The following is a 16248-nucleotide window of genomic DNA, read 5'->3' as shown; positions in this document are numbered from 1 at the left end:
GATCAGAAAAGTCAGCAGTTTGACAGTTTGAATCCTAGCGCCACGTAACGGAGTGAGCTCCCATTACTCATCCCAGCTTCTGCCAACCTAGCAGTTTGAAAGCATGTAAAAATGCAAGTAGAAAAATAGGGACCATCTTTGGTGGGAAGGTAACAGCGTTCCGTGCTCCTTCAGCATTTAGTCATGCCGGCCACATGACCACGGAGACGTCTTCAGACAACTCTTCAGCTTTGAAACAGAGATGAGCACTGCCCCCTAGAGTCGGGAACGACTAGCACATATGTGCGAGGGAAACTTTTACCTTTACCTATGTTTTTTAGAAACTTATATCTATCACATGTGACACAAATCCAAAGTCAAACTTAAGAGGGGTTTAGTATTCTCCCAAGAAAGTTTGTATTTATTTTCCAATAAACCTGAACAAGGAATATAATTAAAAGTCTTGCATCAGTTCTGTGTTCTCCTTTCTTCATGCATGATGTGCTCCTGATTTTTTCCATACCATTTACTCAGACCTAGTTCTTTTGGTGTGGATGTGTGTGTGGGGGGGGGGTGTTGGTGTGAGAGAGAAATAGTTCTAATACTTTAGGGGAGGCAAAAAAAGGGGGGGTCATTCCTGCACCTTTGGATGCTAATCTTCTGGAGAAATAGAATATAAGGGTGGACAATTAACTTGTCAAGAAGAATTTGTGACCGTCTGATCATCAGGATGCCAAATCTCCTGTCATTAAAAGAGACTGGGAAATTAATTGTTTTTAAAGCATGTCAAATCCGATGACAATATTATGGAGGAATAAGATTGTGATGCCTTGTGGAGGGAGCCCAAAACCAAAGCTGCATCTGAATCGGCAGTGGCTGGGGGAAATCTTCCTGCTTTCGTTACAATGGGGTGTAATGTGTGGCACGCGGTTGACGTCTTCCTACGGATAGAAAAGAGATGGGGCTTGCATTGTGATGCGACAATGCTGCTTTAAGCCACTCCTCTTGCACCCACTATGAATCACCACCACCACTGTCCTCCCTAATGCCAGTTTATCTCAATTTAACTCAAAGCAATACAATACAACTCCCTCTTATTGGTTTTATGATTATAATTACTATTACTTTGTTGATTTGCATATGCACTGAGAGCTTCTGCACTGGAGACAGATTCCTTGTGTGCAGTGGTGGGTTCCAAAAAATTTTTGAACCTACTCTGTGGGTGTAGCCTCTTTTGTGGGAGTGGCTTGCCGGCCATGTGATCTGGTGGAAGTGGCTTTGGCCATGTGTTTTCCCTCTCTCTCTCTCTCTCTCCTCTCTCTCTCTCTCTCTCTCTCTCTCTCTCTCTCTCTTCCTTCCTTCCTTTTGTCTCTTTGTCCTTTTTCCTTTTTTTCTTTCATCTCTCTCTCACTTTTTCTTTTTTTTTTTTTTTTCTTTATTTATTTCTTCCTTTCTTTCTCTTTCTTTTTCTCTCTCTGGCACTGAGGCACTGAGTTTTATAAATATGAGCATGATAGTGTAGAATAATCATATCCAAGGACCAGTGGTGGGTTTCAAAAAATGTTGGAACCTCTTCTGTAGGTGTGGCCTGCTTTCCGGGTCCACTAGTAGAACCTCTTCTAACCGGTTCGGTAGATTTGATGAACCGGTTCTACCGAATAGGTGCAAACTGGTAGGAACCCACCTCTGTATCACAGTTCCACACTGGAATTCACTGAGCTCCTGAGAGCCAGGCATTCTTTCACACATGTTTGTAAAAACAGTCTGCATGACTAGGAACTTGATTTTATATACCTGTGGCCATGGAAGTGATTGGAACACCTGGTTCTGATTATTTGGATGGGAGAGCAAATACTTTTGGCAATATAGTGCAATGACAATAAAGTAAGTAAACTATAAAACACTATGAAGCAGTGCATAAGTCTAAGCGTTATTGCCATTACTATAGCTACAAGAAATTTAAAAGCATCAACATACAAAAATAAAAGCTCATAAAAAGCTAAAGAGCATAAAAACAAAATGGAAAAATCTAAAAAGAGGAGTTTGAAAAATAAATATAGGAAACCATAATGCAAAACACTCCACTAGAATAGTCAAGTAGTTAAATGTGGCCCTTATATAACTTTTCACAACATTGAGGCAAACGTTCCCTCATTTTGAAGCACATTTTGAAGCACAACACCACTCTTGTACAATAAACAAAGCATAAATTCTCCAGAAGGAAGCCATTACGCAGGATCTCATCTTTATCTGAATCTTGACATTTCAGTCCAGCCTCTCATGTACCCACATCTCAGATCCAGGAACAGGTTTTAGAGGTATCTTAGCGATTGAGAAACTGGTGTCAGCAAATTTAAGAAAGCATCTTAAACAACATCGAGAATGTAATCGGAAAACAAAACATTTTAGCAGAATCTATGTTGTATCCTTGTGTTGATGATTTCTTTCAAGAGGATTCCCAACCTCATTCTCTCTAGCAAAAGTCTTGTTGTCTTGTCAAGTATGCCTCCTCTTTCCAAATTCTTTTTTTTTTGTATAAAAGTTTTTTCTTATTTTTTAAACAAACAAAACAAACACACACGTATGTTTGAAATTGTATTTGTATCTGTATGTTTTACGCTTTAAAAAAATGTATAACCAATGAATGCCGATACAAAAGGCTGTATATTTACTTTATATTGTTATGTATGTTTTGTCTTTTCTTATGTTGTTGTATTTTTCTTTCTGTTTTTAAAGGTAATAATGTTTATAAAAACTATTAAAAAAAACATACATAACATAAATATCATCAAACATTTGTGCCTCAACACTTTCAATTGTGTATAAAATCAACAATTATCAACCCAATATACATGAGTACATTGTTATCATTGTAAATCATATATTCAGTTTACTCTTATAATTCCTTCATTTTTTCCCCAATCTATTTTTTATTTTTAAACATAAAAATAAAATAAAATAACAATATTAAAAAAATGATCTCATCCATTTTATGCAGCATGGTGTTTGGTTACAAGTGTTTTTGCATCCATATTCTCAGATACATTAACAATCACAGATTTTTCATCTAGTATAACTAAATACCTCACTCTCATTGTATAATGTATATTCAATTACAATTAATATTATTTTTTTCAATAAACCTAATTCCCTTACATTCTTGATTGTCTATTTAATAACAGTATACCTTTATATAATCACAGATCCCAATATGAAAGAGATTTACCAACCATTTATATTTGTATATCACTATTTTCAATTATGTATAATTCCACCAATCATCTATCAAGTATGCTTATGTTCATTATTATCCTTGTACATCATACATTCAAACAAAGATGTTGTTCCTTCATTTTCAACAAGGTATTCTAAATAGTCACTTCATGTATATACCAATTTTTAATTATTTCCTTAATAAAATTATTTATCAACAACAAGATATCTTGTGTATATTCTTAGAGTTATACATTATATCACCAATCCTCTATCAAGTATACATAAATTCATTGTTATCCTTATCCATTTTAAAACAAAAAGTTCTAAAGTATTCAATACATATATTCATATTCATTGTTAATCTATTTCACAACATAGTTGTATTATCACTTAGCTCCTTCAGTTAAAACATAAGTAAAACATTTTTCATTTCCAGGTTTTTTTCCCCCCAGCCACTGATAAAACAAATCTCATATCTTATAAAATTGCTCGTCTTCCTGTTCTCTAATTTCAAATGTCAATTTACTCATTTCAGCACACTCCATTATTTTTCGAATGACTTCTTCCTGCTTTGGTATTGTTTCATTTTTCCAGGTTTTTGCAAATACGATTCCGGCTGCTGTTAACAAGTTTATAATCAAACATTTTTAGTCTTTGTTATAGATTTCTAATATAATTCCCAACAAAAAGACCTCTGGTTTAAAATCTATGTGATTGTGTGTCATTTTCTCCAACCACATGTGAATTTTAGTCCAGTATATTTTTGCTTCAATGCAAGTCCACCACATGTGGTAATATGAGCCCGGTATCTGATGACATTTCCAAATTCTTGTTGTTTTTTAATCCAAGAGTTTGCTATTTATCTGTCTGTCTGTCTATCGATGTGAAATACTACTCATGCATCATCACAAAATCTCCAGAAAAGTAAAGCCTACAAACTTGAAATTTGGCATGTAAGCCTCTTGGCTTCTAGGTGCTTGCTTAGAAAGGCTTTTTTGAAATGACCATCAGATTATTAGTATTTCTTATATTATTATTATTAACGTGCTCTGATGCTAAGGAGTTCTACTCCCCTGCCCCACCTGAAAAGAACTCTGTTCCAACTACCACTTGGGCATGGGCATGGCCAACATGTGACTCATTGCAGGCCAGGAGTTTAGACATTCTTCTCTTCCTCCCCATCTTCAAAACACTCTGATGCTAAGGAGTTAGACTGAGGGAGAGAAGAGGATAAGATAGGAAAGGCCTCTGCAGACAAGACTGAGGGAGAGAAGAGGATCAATGGGGCTAGATTGAGGAGAGAAAGGGAGAGGAGAGGCTTCTGTGGAGCAAGCCTGTGAGAGAGAGAGAAGGGGAGAGGCCGCTTGTAACTACTCATTAATTCTCAAGATGTAAGTGTTGATTTATCAAGCCCAATTACATAGTTTCATAGCAGAGCATGGGTAACCAGTTAGTGTCTCTCTGCCTGCTGCCTGCCTGCCTGCCTGCCTGCCTGCCTGCCTGCCTGCCTGCCTGCCTGCCTGCCTGCCTGCCTATCTATCTATCTATCTATCTATCTATCTATCTATCTATCTACTATCTATCTATCTATCTATCTATCTATCTAATCTGTTGAGTTTAGATACATATGCAAAAAAAACAACCCTGAAAAGAATACACATTTCTTCCAAAGGCTAAAAGCTGTAAGCTGTAAGCTTCATTTCTGCTTGCTTGTAAATATTTCTTTACCACTTCTCTCAAGGTGTGACTTTCTTCCTCTCCTTTTTTCCCCCTTGTCCTAAAGTTGCTCTGAGCTGTGTAACACAGGTAGGCTGCAAGCAATTACTGCTTAGTTTGTTTTATTGTGACTTTATAACAGGGATGGGCAGAGTTGCTGGCGGGGAAGAGGGAGGGATAAGCGCTGACATTCTCTAAAGCGTGCTCTTTGGTTCAATGAAATCTTGTCTGCTTTGTCAAGGTACACAGTGCTGGGATGCGTTCTCTGAAGTACACAGTGGCAGGAATAGATCTCAATAAATGTAGCACTGCAACTTGCCAGTAAGAGAAACAAGAAGAGAGGGAGAAGGAGAGGGAGGGGAAGGGAGGGAGGGAGGGAGAGTGGGAGAGAGAGATATGCCGATATATCCCTTTTGTTCTCTCAGTTAGAATTAATTTGCATTACTATAACAAAATATTTTAATAGTTCCTGTTGGAAGAAATATCCATTTGGTTCAGTTCCAAGCTGGGAGAAAAGCACTGGAAACATGGAGGCTGATTGGAAAGATGATTTATTGATGAAGCAGAACTATGCTGACCGAGGCTTCCCAAGAGTACGAAGCAAATTCCTTGTCATGACAAAAAAAAAACTTTTATTCATTTACAGTGAATTCTGCTCATTCACATCAAGCGAAGGCTTTCGAGAGAGGATTTACAGTCACAGACCTTATCTGGCTGGGAGAACTGCCAGGCCGATATCTGCAGAACTTGGTAAGGAGTCTTGGAGAGTCACGAACCAATTAAGCGAACTAAATGTCTCTTGCAAACTCCACTCCCCTTTTGCTCCTCTTTTATTTCCTCTGGGAGGGGCCATTCATCGTCCACCTGTGGCCTTACTCCCAAGTTGAGCCCTGTTCTTTAGCTGTTCCCTTCGTCTGGCTACTCTGCACAAGCGCACAGTAGAAACAGGCTCCAGTTGTTTGTCTGCCTCACTGATGTCTGACTCTGAAGGCATATCGCCCTGGCCCCCTCCCCACTCCATCAAGCAGCTGGAGCATTGCGGTGGCTCGTGGAGGCATTGCAAGAGGTTAGGACGCACGTGTGTGCTACGCGTGGGGTGCGTGTGCTGCGCGCATTCATGTGGTGGACCCCAGGTTCCGATTTATATTATTTCATAAGTCTTTTTTCTCCATTCTATATGTAACAACATTTATATACATTTGACTCATTTTATATCCATTTCCTATTATATTTGCTACCGTCAGTTTCATAATTCTACCTTTTATTCATTTTCTGGTTTTGTAGTTCTTTTTTAAAATTTCTTCATCTTTCTTCCTTTCTTTTTGCTTTCCTACTCCCCCCCGCCCCTGGTTTCTCTAGCTAATTATACCATAAATACCATATGGAGTATATTTCTCAAAATATTTCATTCTTCTAAGAAGAGGGGTGGGTGTCAACTTTGTGCATTCCCATGAAACAAATTATCCCCCCTCCTGCTCCTTCTCTCCTTTTTTGTGATTTCTTTTGCTCTCACACTCAAGTCTGAATGTGTGTGTCTGATAACTCTGAACTGTTAAACTGAATTTGAGCTGTCTTGCTGATCATTTTGTGCCTACCTGTTGTGATCGCTAAAGTCATTCTGTTCCCCCAACTTTATTTCAGAAGAGCACTATTATTTAGTCCACTCTTCCATTTCATCCACCCTCTTGATCAAATCAAACGTCTGAGCTTCCTGCATCGTATATTTCTCTAACTTGGTGTCTTCCAGCTAAATTGAATTAAAATCCTCCAGAACTGAAAAACACTAATGCCCATTTTCTGAAACAACAGTATTTAAATAACATCTGTGAAAACTGTACTCTTTTTTCCTCTTGTAACTCTTAACCAGATTTCTATCACGCTCTTAACAGGAACTGTCAAAGTAATGAATAATGCAAAAATAGTCTACATTTTGCCTCCTTAAGTTTCCCAAGGCTCAATATATCAAATTTGAGTTTCCTTCTTTGTGTTTCCAGGGAATGCTACATCAGCATTTATAACTTATATCATCCTTTGCCCCAATATTTCTCTGTTGGAAGAAGAACACCGAGAAACAAATATTAATATGTAATAAAATTTGAACTGTGGAAATCACTCCTGATCTGATTCACATTGCCAATTTGATTCTAAACAAACTGCTCCTCATACAGGAAATGTCAAAACAATTCCATTTGAAATGATGATTCAGAGCCAGGTGTACCCATTCCATGAATCAAACCTGATTTGAAAAGTCAGATCATTGGATGCCTACAAAACAAAATATTGAGATGATCTGAAATTGTGAGTTGATACTTCCAATTGGCAAGCCATTTTGTTTGATTAATCAATTGGGAAATTGCCCTCAATTGAATTTCCATTTGAACTTTTTGGTGTAACCCAGGGGTCGGCAACCTTAAACACTCAAAGAGCCACAAAGGTCTTAACCAAAATCCACCCTTCAATTCTGGAGCTGACCAGAAATCCGGTTTCCCCACGATAGAGTCTCCTCCTAGCACGGCATCCTTTTTGCCAACCGGAAGTCTGGTTCCCCCACGATAGAGTCTCCTCCTAGAGCATTGTCCTTTTTCCTCTACCTGTCCTAACCAAAAGCCCTAACCCTATCCATTGTGGAGCCAACCGGTGACATGGAGCCACAGCAGAGGGATGAAAGAGCCGCATGCGGCTCCAGAGCCACAGGTTGCTGATCCCTTGTGTAACCCTAATAAATATGTGATCAAGAAGCAGAAGTAATAAACAGGACACTTCTATTAAAAGATGTGAAACAGTCCATCAATGCTAAAATATAAATGACTGTATCCACTTCTCCACAAATGAGATCCCTGGGTCTTCAAATGTAGCTGCTTCTAACCAAAGTGCTAATAACACTAAGTACGCTGAACGGAGAAAATGCTATTATATTATAGCCACTGAAAATAATATAGTTTGAAGTACTTCTGAAGAACTTCAAGCAATCTATTGGTTGCTTGGTGCATGACATTTCAAGAGGATGATTTTCAAAGAGATTTAAACTGAATGACTCTTTCTTTTTTCCAAACCAAATGAACATGATTTGATAATTTAATAGAATTTTTGGTTTGCAAAATTTCAAACTTTCTTGTAGCATTCATTTTACTTATGGATAAAACTGGGATAGGGGAGTTCAGGGATGTTTAGGGCTTTATGATGCTGACAGGCAGAGTCAGATAATCATGTTTTTTCACTTGCACAAACTTGGTCTACCTTTGATGGAGCACCCACAACTTCTGAAGGCAAGTCCTTCCACTGATTAATTGTTCTCACTGTCGGGACATTTCTTCTTAGTTCTAGGTTGGTTCTCTCCTTCATTAGTTTCCATCCGTTACTTCTTGTCCTGCCTTCAGGTTCTTTGAAGCCTGGATCTCCAACCTTGACAACTTTAAGACCTCTGGACTTCAACTCCCAGAGTTCCTCAGCAAACCTGGCTGAGGAATTCTGGGAGTTTAAGTGCACAAGTCTTAAAGTTGTCAAGATTGGAGACCTCTGCTTTGGAGAATAGATTGACTCCCTCTTCTTTGTGGCGGCCCCTTTGATATTGGAACACTGCTATCATGTCACCCTAGTCCTTTTTTCATTAAACAAGAGATACCAAATTCTTACAAATGTTTTTCATATGAGTAAACAAACAAGCAGACGGATAGCAAAAGAAATACATAAATAAATCCTGAAAGAAGACAATGCCACACTTTCATTCTGAACCTTTATTCAAAGAGAAAACAAGAATCACCAGCCTTCATGGACATAGCCATGAGTCAAATCCAGCTCAAAGAAAAAGTAAGCATATGGACAGACATTTTGAGGAACTCTAGTTCTAACTTTCGTGATGTATAACCTTTAAGGAGTGACAGTTAAATTGTAGACATTTCTGCCTCTTAAAGTTTACAGACTTGACCCGTATGATCCATTGGGTTATGAATCAGATAAATGATGCAATAGCAGTGATCTTTGAACTGCTGATTTATTGTGATGGATAAATCTCCACCCAAATCCATCTGTGAAAGAAAGAAAAACAAAAAGAAGGAAGGAAGGAAGGAAGGAGAAAGGAAAGAAAGGAAGGAAAGAAGGATGGAAGAAATAGGAAAGGAACGAAAGAAAGAAAGGAAGGAAGGAAGGAAGGAAGGAAAGAAGGAAGGAGGGAAAGAAAGAAAGAAAGAAAAAAGGAAGCAAATGAAGGAAAGAAGGAAGGAGGGAAGGAAGGAAGGAAGGAAGGAAGAAGAAAGGAAGAAAAGCAGGATGAAAGAAGGAAGAAAGGAAAGGAAGAAAGAAAGAAAAGAAAGAAAAGAAAGAACTGGAACTGCATCCTAAGGATAATAAAGTCCATTTCCATTTAAATATACAGTATGACAAGGATTCATGTTGCTATGCAATTACATGGATGCTTTTATTTTTTAAAAAAAAATGGAAAATGGAATATGCAATCAAACAAAGTCTACAAAATAACATTTATGGAAACCACAGCAAAATCCATGTGGCCAGTTTTTCAAGTGAGCAGTCTATGTCCCTTCTGGATATTGGAGTCTTAACCCTCCAAGTGTTCATTTCAAAAGTATTCTTAAGCAACCTAAACAATTAATCTTTTTTTAATGTGGAAAAAAGAAAATTCCAGTGTTTGTCATGTTCATTTATAGTTCATGCTGGAGCTACATAAAATAGATATCCAGGATATCTTTTCAGTTTTCTTATTTGAGATGGACAGTTAAGCATATCAGAATCCAGCCCAACTTTAGTAGTTAGAAGTTAGGTAAAGGTAAAGGCTCCCCTCACATACAGTATATGTCCTAGTCGTTCCCGACTCTAGGGGGCAGTGCTCATCTCCGTTTCAAAGTCAAAGAGCCAGCGCTGTACAAAGATGTTCTCTATGGTCATGTGGCTGGCATGACTAAATGCCGAAGGCGCACGGAACACTGTTTTCTTCCCACCAAAGGTGGTTCCTATTTTCTACTTGCATTTTTTTACGTGCTTTCGAACTGCTAGGTTGGCAGAAGTTAGAAGTTACAGATATCCAAAATCCAGGAATACATTCATTGTGACCCTCTACTACTTTCCCAAATTATACAACTTTTGTTTTCTACTTTGTCTGCAGTTTGGATTCCATCAGCTTCACCGATTCATCTAATTTAGAAAAAAAATGGATCATGAACTGGGGATTCGCCATGATTTAAGGTTCCAATTCAGTTTAGAAGCTGAAATCATATTGTCGACCAGGGTGAGTGAATCTGATTTTTCAGAGTTGGTTCAGGAAACACACTTCCCCACCCCAACCCAAGCACGCAAACAATCACACAGATCCCTAGAGATACTGCTCCTCCAAATAATTCTTGTCCTTTCATTCTTATTGCATTAAAATTTAATTTGGCATGCACCAGAATTGCACTCCAGAGGTGTTTATGCAACCCATGAAGGAAGGCAGGTTCTGATCCATGCACTAATAGGTTTATAAATAATCCCTCTAGATCCTGGGACAGAATGGAGAAAACGGAACCATCATTCATTCAATTTATATCCCACCTTTCTCCTGAAATGGCACTCAAGGGCTTCGGGGTATAACAGCTGCTTCCTCTCGCCAACCATGGATCCAAGCAAAGTGAAACTATCAGCAGGAAAAAAAAAGAGGGCTGGGAAAACAAAAGAAAGCAGAAATATTTCCCTTCACATCCAAGCGAAAGAAAAACAGTGATTAAATTTTGCCAGATTGAAATGCTCCCTACGAACCCCAGCTAACACCCTGGAAAAAAAAAATGAAAAGAGGCTCAAAGTTAGGTTGAATGAGAAGTATAATTAAAATGATGAGGAATGTTTTTTCCCCTTCTCTAAACAATGAGAGATACGGGTTTTCCTCTAACAATGAACGGTCACCTTCATTCCTACGCTGAAAAATATGGCATAGTAATTATCACTAAGAGGCCACCAGTATCTGCATATGTGAATTGAATGGGCTGCTCTGTCATAAGCGAGGCAATTATTAGCTAGAACGTTTTCAACAAACTGGTTGGCTTTTGTTGGAATACACGTTAGAAGGCATTCTGTATCGCAACAACGACAGACTCATTCAGCCAGGAGATGGCAGTGTTTTGTTTGCATCTATGGTTACAATCTATGGTTGCTTTATGTTTCCGAGGAGAGCTTCCTGGGACAGTTGAAAATCTATTAAGCAGTAAGGCACATGGTGACTGTACACTGTTCATTTTATTGAATCTGGATGGCTACGTCACCATCCTCTGCTACCAATCTATGTCTCTGTGTGATAATCCTCTGCTACCATTTCTATATAATAAAGCATATTTTCTAACAGTTTTAGTGTAAATGTTGAGTCTCCATTCTAACAGTTGTGTTCTGAAGAGCATCAACAGCTCAAACCGTGATGGGATCTCATTCAGAATCCTTTTATGCTACTTGCCATTCATTTGCCATTCAAGGATGATTTAAAAAAAAATCCAATGCCTCCTTGGGTGATGCTGCTATCGTAGTAATAAGAATAGACCTTCTTCTAAAGAAAATATCCTTTAAAGTAGACAGGGAGGGGGTGAGCTTTGAAGACTTCTAAGCTTTGGAAGTAGCTTTGTCTTCAAAGCTTTATGACTTGGAAAAGTTTTGAAAGTGAACAGTGGAAGCTCTGAAGATGGGTTATGCTTCAGGGGAAAACTCTGACAAGATCTGGGCAGGATAGAGTGGAGAAACATGAATGACTCCTCACGATTCCTCAATGGAATTTCTTTCTGTTTATCGTGCTTTCTTAAGAGAGTGCTTCTGATTCAAACATCCATTGTATTTAAATAAGATGGGCTTATAGGCCAAGGAATGAATCTTATTCCACCTCCCCCATTGTCTTTCTTGCAACCATCTCAACTATGTTCTCCTTGCTATTCAAACACATGCCATTTTCAAACACATCATAAGATACCAGTCTGTTACTGGTATTTTATGATTATATTACTTTTTTTGTTTGTAGGTACACTGAGAGCTGACGCAGAGGAGACAAATTCCTTATGTGTCCAACAACACTTGGCCAGTAATATGACCTGTTATGTTCTGTTTTGTTCCCTCTCTTCCCTTCTGTTCTATTATGTTCTGTTCCATTCCATTTTTAATCCAGGTTATGAATGGAAGATCTGATTCCAGGATAATCCAAAGGATAATCCCCCAGAAATATTGTGGTTACATAGTACATATTCTTTTTTTTCCTCTTTCTTTTTTTTATTAAAGGGTTTTAATAGATTTTACAAATGTTTCCCCTCCCCCTTCCCTCCCCTCACCCCAACCCTACCCCGCCTCCAGCCCTCCCTTTGGAACGAACCCCCGCCGAGATTCGGACCCTCACCTCTCTCCAGGCCTTCCGAAAAGCCGTTAAAATCTGGCTGTGTCGGCAGGCCTGGGGTTGATGAGTTCCCTTCCCCTCTCGATCTGTGTGGCTGTTGGCTATTTTTAAATGCTTGTATTGTACTTTTGTGTTTCCCTTTCCCCCCTTGGGTTGTTCGCCGCCCTGAGTCCCGCAGGGAATAGGGCGGCATATAAATAAAACGAAACCTAAACCTCCCTCCCCCCAACCTCCCAGAGCAAAATACAGGCTATAAACATTTAACAATCATACACTAAGATAAGCTAACTATAGCATCCTACCTCTTGTACTTTAACTCCCCTTTATTAAACTAACTTTAGATAAATTGTAACATTCCTTATTCATTCATTCGTAAGCTAGTTGAAATTTCTTAGTCCGATATTATTTTGAATGTAGTCAATCCATCTTCTCCATTCCAGCTTGTATTTCTGATCTGATGGTCCTCCAAATATGCTGAGATTTTGGCCATCTCTGCTAAGTTTATTACTTTTAACGTCCATTCTTGAATAGTAGGCAATTCTTCCTTCTTCCAGTACTGCGCCACCAACAATCTTGCCGCTGTTGTTAAGTTCAGAATCAAATTAGTTTCTATCACTGTACAGTCTGTAATTATACCTAGCAAGAACAGCTGGGGAGTGAACTTTATCCTCTTTTTAAGAATATTTTGAATCCACCATATTTTATCCAAAATGCTCATAGTACATAGTCTTATGCTCAATCAAATCTGGAGACTTTTTTCTAAACAAGCAAATAGGGCAGTAATGGTGAACCTTATCGGCACCAAATGCCGAAAAGAGAGCGTGCACACATCTAGGCCACAGCCCGTAAGAGGAGCTACCCAGGAGGCATGTGTGAACCCAAAAATGTACTTCTGGTTTCCAGTGCGATCAGCTGGCCAGCACACATGCTCATGCAGGAAAAGGGAAGACCATCTCTTCCAGTTTCTGGCACTGCTGCACACACGAAGGCATGCAGCAGTGCCAGGCCAGTTGATTATCACATGTGCATGCATGCATGCCAGAACCCCGAAAGAGGAACAGGCGACATGGCTCTCTGTGCAGCTTCAGCAGGGGTGGGTTTCTCGCCCCGTTCCAACCGGTTCGGTTGGAACGGGGCTGGCGGTGTCCTCGTGCATGCGCGCAGTGCACGCATGCGTACTAGCGCCTGTGCGATGCTCCAGCTGCTCCTGGAGGATCGCGCAGGCGTGTATGCGTTCTGCGCATGCGTGGAAGCTCAGAACTTGTCAAAACCGGGTAAGAAACGCAGGCGGGCGGGTGGATCCTTCGGCGTTCCTGGAAGTTTCTCACTTCCAGGTTCACGGGGATCGCCGCGAACCGCCTGAAACCCACCCCTGAGCTTCAGTCATGCATGCCATAGATTCGCCATCACAGATATAGGGAAAGGCAGTTCATAATATACTTTCTTCATTCTTTTAAAGGTGACAGATTATGTATCTTACTCTCAATTCTGTCTAAGTCAATGCTCTCTCTCCCTCCCTCTCTCTGTCTCTCTGTCTCTGCCTCTCTCTGTTTCTCTCTGTCTCTCTCTGTCTCTCTCTCTGTCTCTCTCTCCCTTACCACCACCACCCTGCTTATCAACAGCGCCAGTGCTGAAGGTTAAATGGTTGCAATAGGGCAACCGTATTTGTCATTCATATCTGGCTCATTCATATTTACCACCATAAGCTGTGCGCAGAAGAGAACATTGATATGCTTCTTCCAATCTTACCTCCATGTTTTGCTAGACGCGGGCATGGTTGACCCCAGCCAAGTGAAAAAGGCAAGGCTAGCAGAAGTTTGCCTGGGTTGATTAAATAGAGGAAGCGAGATGAGAGAGACAAAGTTTAACTTCAGTGGGGGGGAAAAAAACTAGATTTCTTCTTTTGTTACCTGAGAACGGTACAAATGGATGAATAAACAAATATGAAACTTTCCCAGGACAAGAAACAGCTTAAAGGTTCATTTTCTTTTTCATCTGACTTGTCTAAGTCACTGAAAAATATTACTGTGTGAGAGTTATAGAAACGGGTGTGCATATATTCGTTGTGCGGTGCAAATGAATGGAATAATAAAAAGGGATGCCATATCCTTTGTAAAATGTGAAAAAAACACCATTATACCTCAGTATAACCTGATAAACTCCCACATCTACTTTTTTTATAAGGCATTTGGAAATTAGCAGCTCATTTGCTATAAAGACATGCATTATATATTTAAGTCAAATATATTTATGGTTTTTTTATGGCATTGCCACCACAGATGGCTCAGGTCAAGGCAAAGCACAATAAAATACCATATTTTTGAGAGTATAAGACGCACCTTTCCCCCGCAAAAAAGAGGCTGAAAATCTGGGCGTGTCTTATACACTGAATACAGCATTTTTGGCCTCCTGAAACCCTGCCCTCATGCGTTTGGGAGGCCTGCAAAGTGCTCCTGGGGGCTGGGAGGGCAAAACCTTTTTTAAAAAATTACCTCTTCAAAATCTTGGTGCATCTTACACTCCGGTGTGTCTTATAGTCCAAAAAATACAGTACACACTACTGCAAGTATTTGTTAGGCACAAAGAACCAAGAATACTCACTAGGTTCAAAGCACTGAAGCCTTTGAAGGACTATTTTTTTTTATAAATTTATTTTATTTTATCAATTTCATATATACATTCACAATTATATGATCTCATAACTGTTATTAATAATATGTATTTATAACAATTTTTCCCTACTGTTAACAATATACTTGAAGATTGCTTTTTTAACATCCCATAGATCCATCTTATCTTACAACAGTCCTACTTCTTCTTCCCTCCCTCCCTCTTCCTTTCCTTGTTTCTTCTCTCCTACTCCCCTTCCTTCCCTCCCTCCTTCCCCTTCCCTCCTTCTCTCCTTCCCTCCTTCCTTCCCTCCTTCCTTTCCTTTCTTTTCTCCTTCTCTCTTCCTTTCCCCCCCTTTGAAGGACTATTAGTAAGTTCATTAGTGCTCCTGCAGTGAGTTTGTGCTCATCTAAATAAAGTTCTTATGTACCTTCTCTTGCGAGTGGTTGGGTCACTGCTTTGGTATTAATGAGATGTTACTTAGTCTGGGTAATTAAATGTCTGGAGGAAAAAAAATAACCAAGCTCAGGGAGCACAAGGACAGATCATTCCTTCCCTGAGCTACAAAATATTATCTTTTATTGGTACTGAGAATTTATCATTGCTACCTATACACAAGAATCTGGCCAACTAACGCTCAACGCTCAACTGGTGCTAGATAAGAGTCAACAGAATTGACTTGTGTCTCTTGTAGCTGCATATAGATTCCAACCTGATGACATGTTTAATGCCGCCTTCCGGCTCAGTGTTCTCTTCTCCTACAGAATTGCTCATTTATGATAGAAAGGCAAGATTGCAAGACAGAGGTAGCCTTCTCAAAAATTATGCATTTTCTTTTCAGTGCATACTGTTTACATTTCATAATAAAATTTAGCTCTTCATACTTAACACTGCAAGTATAAATTGATAGCAATTGACCCCTAAAGTAGGCATTATGATGTCGGCAACATCGGTAGTTGGAAAAAATAAATACTCCCTTGATACAGTATACCATCTATGGAGAAGGCTGGAAACCTAATTAATGTTATTTTAGTAAGTATAATGGAACTTATTTCTGTGTTAGAAACAAAGCACGAGGCTCCTTAAAGTGCAGGCCCTGAAGTCCTGTTTTACTGTTTGCTGTTACAGTTCTTTCAAGTATAATGTTGTTATTTTAATTAAATACTATTATGCTCGCCTACTTACCTGGCAGGAGATACCTGGGCCATGAATAAGAATTGGTTGTAATTGCTTTGCTGTTGGAGGTACAATTCAGGAGTTGATGTACAGTAATATAATCTGGTCTTGTCTGATGATTGTACATTCCTCAAGATTGCCGACGTAATTATGCAACACTTTTCTTCTTGTCATTTAGAAGTCATCTCCTTGCATTCCCCACT

Source organism: Thamnophis elegans, chromosome 11 (assembly GCF_009769535.1).
Source record: "Thamnophis elegans isolate rThaEle1 chromosome 11, rThaEle1.pri, whole genome shotgun sequence".
Lineage (NCBI taxonomy): Eukaryota > Metazoa > Chordata > Lepidosauria > Squamata > Colubridae > Thamnophis > Thamnophis elegans.
The sequence above is the reverse complement of the archived record's forward strand: the minus strand, read 5'-3'. Positions refer to the sequence as shown.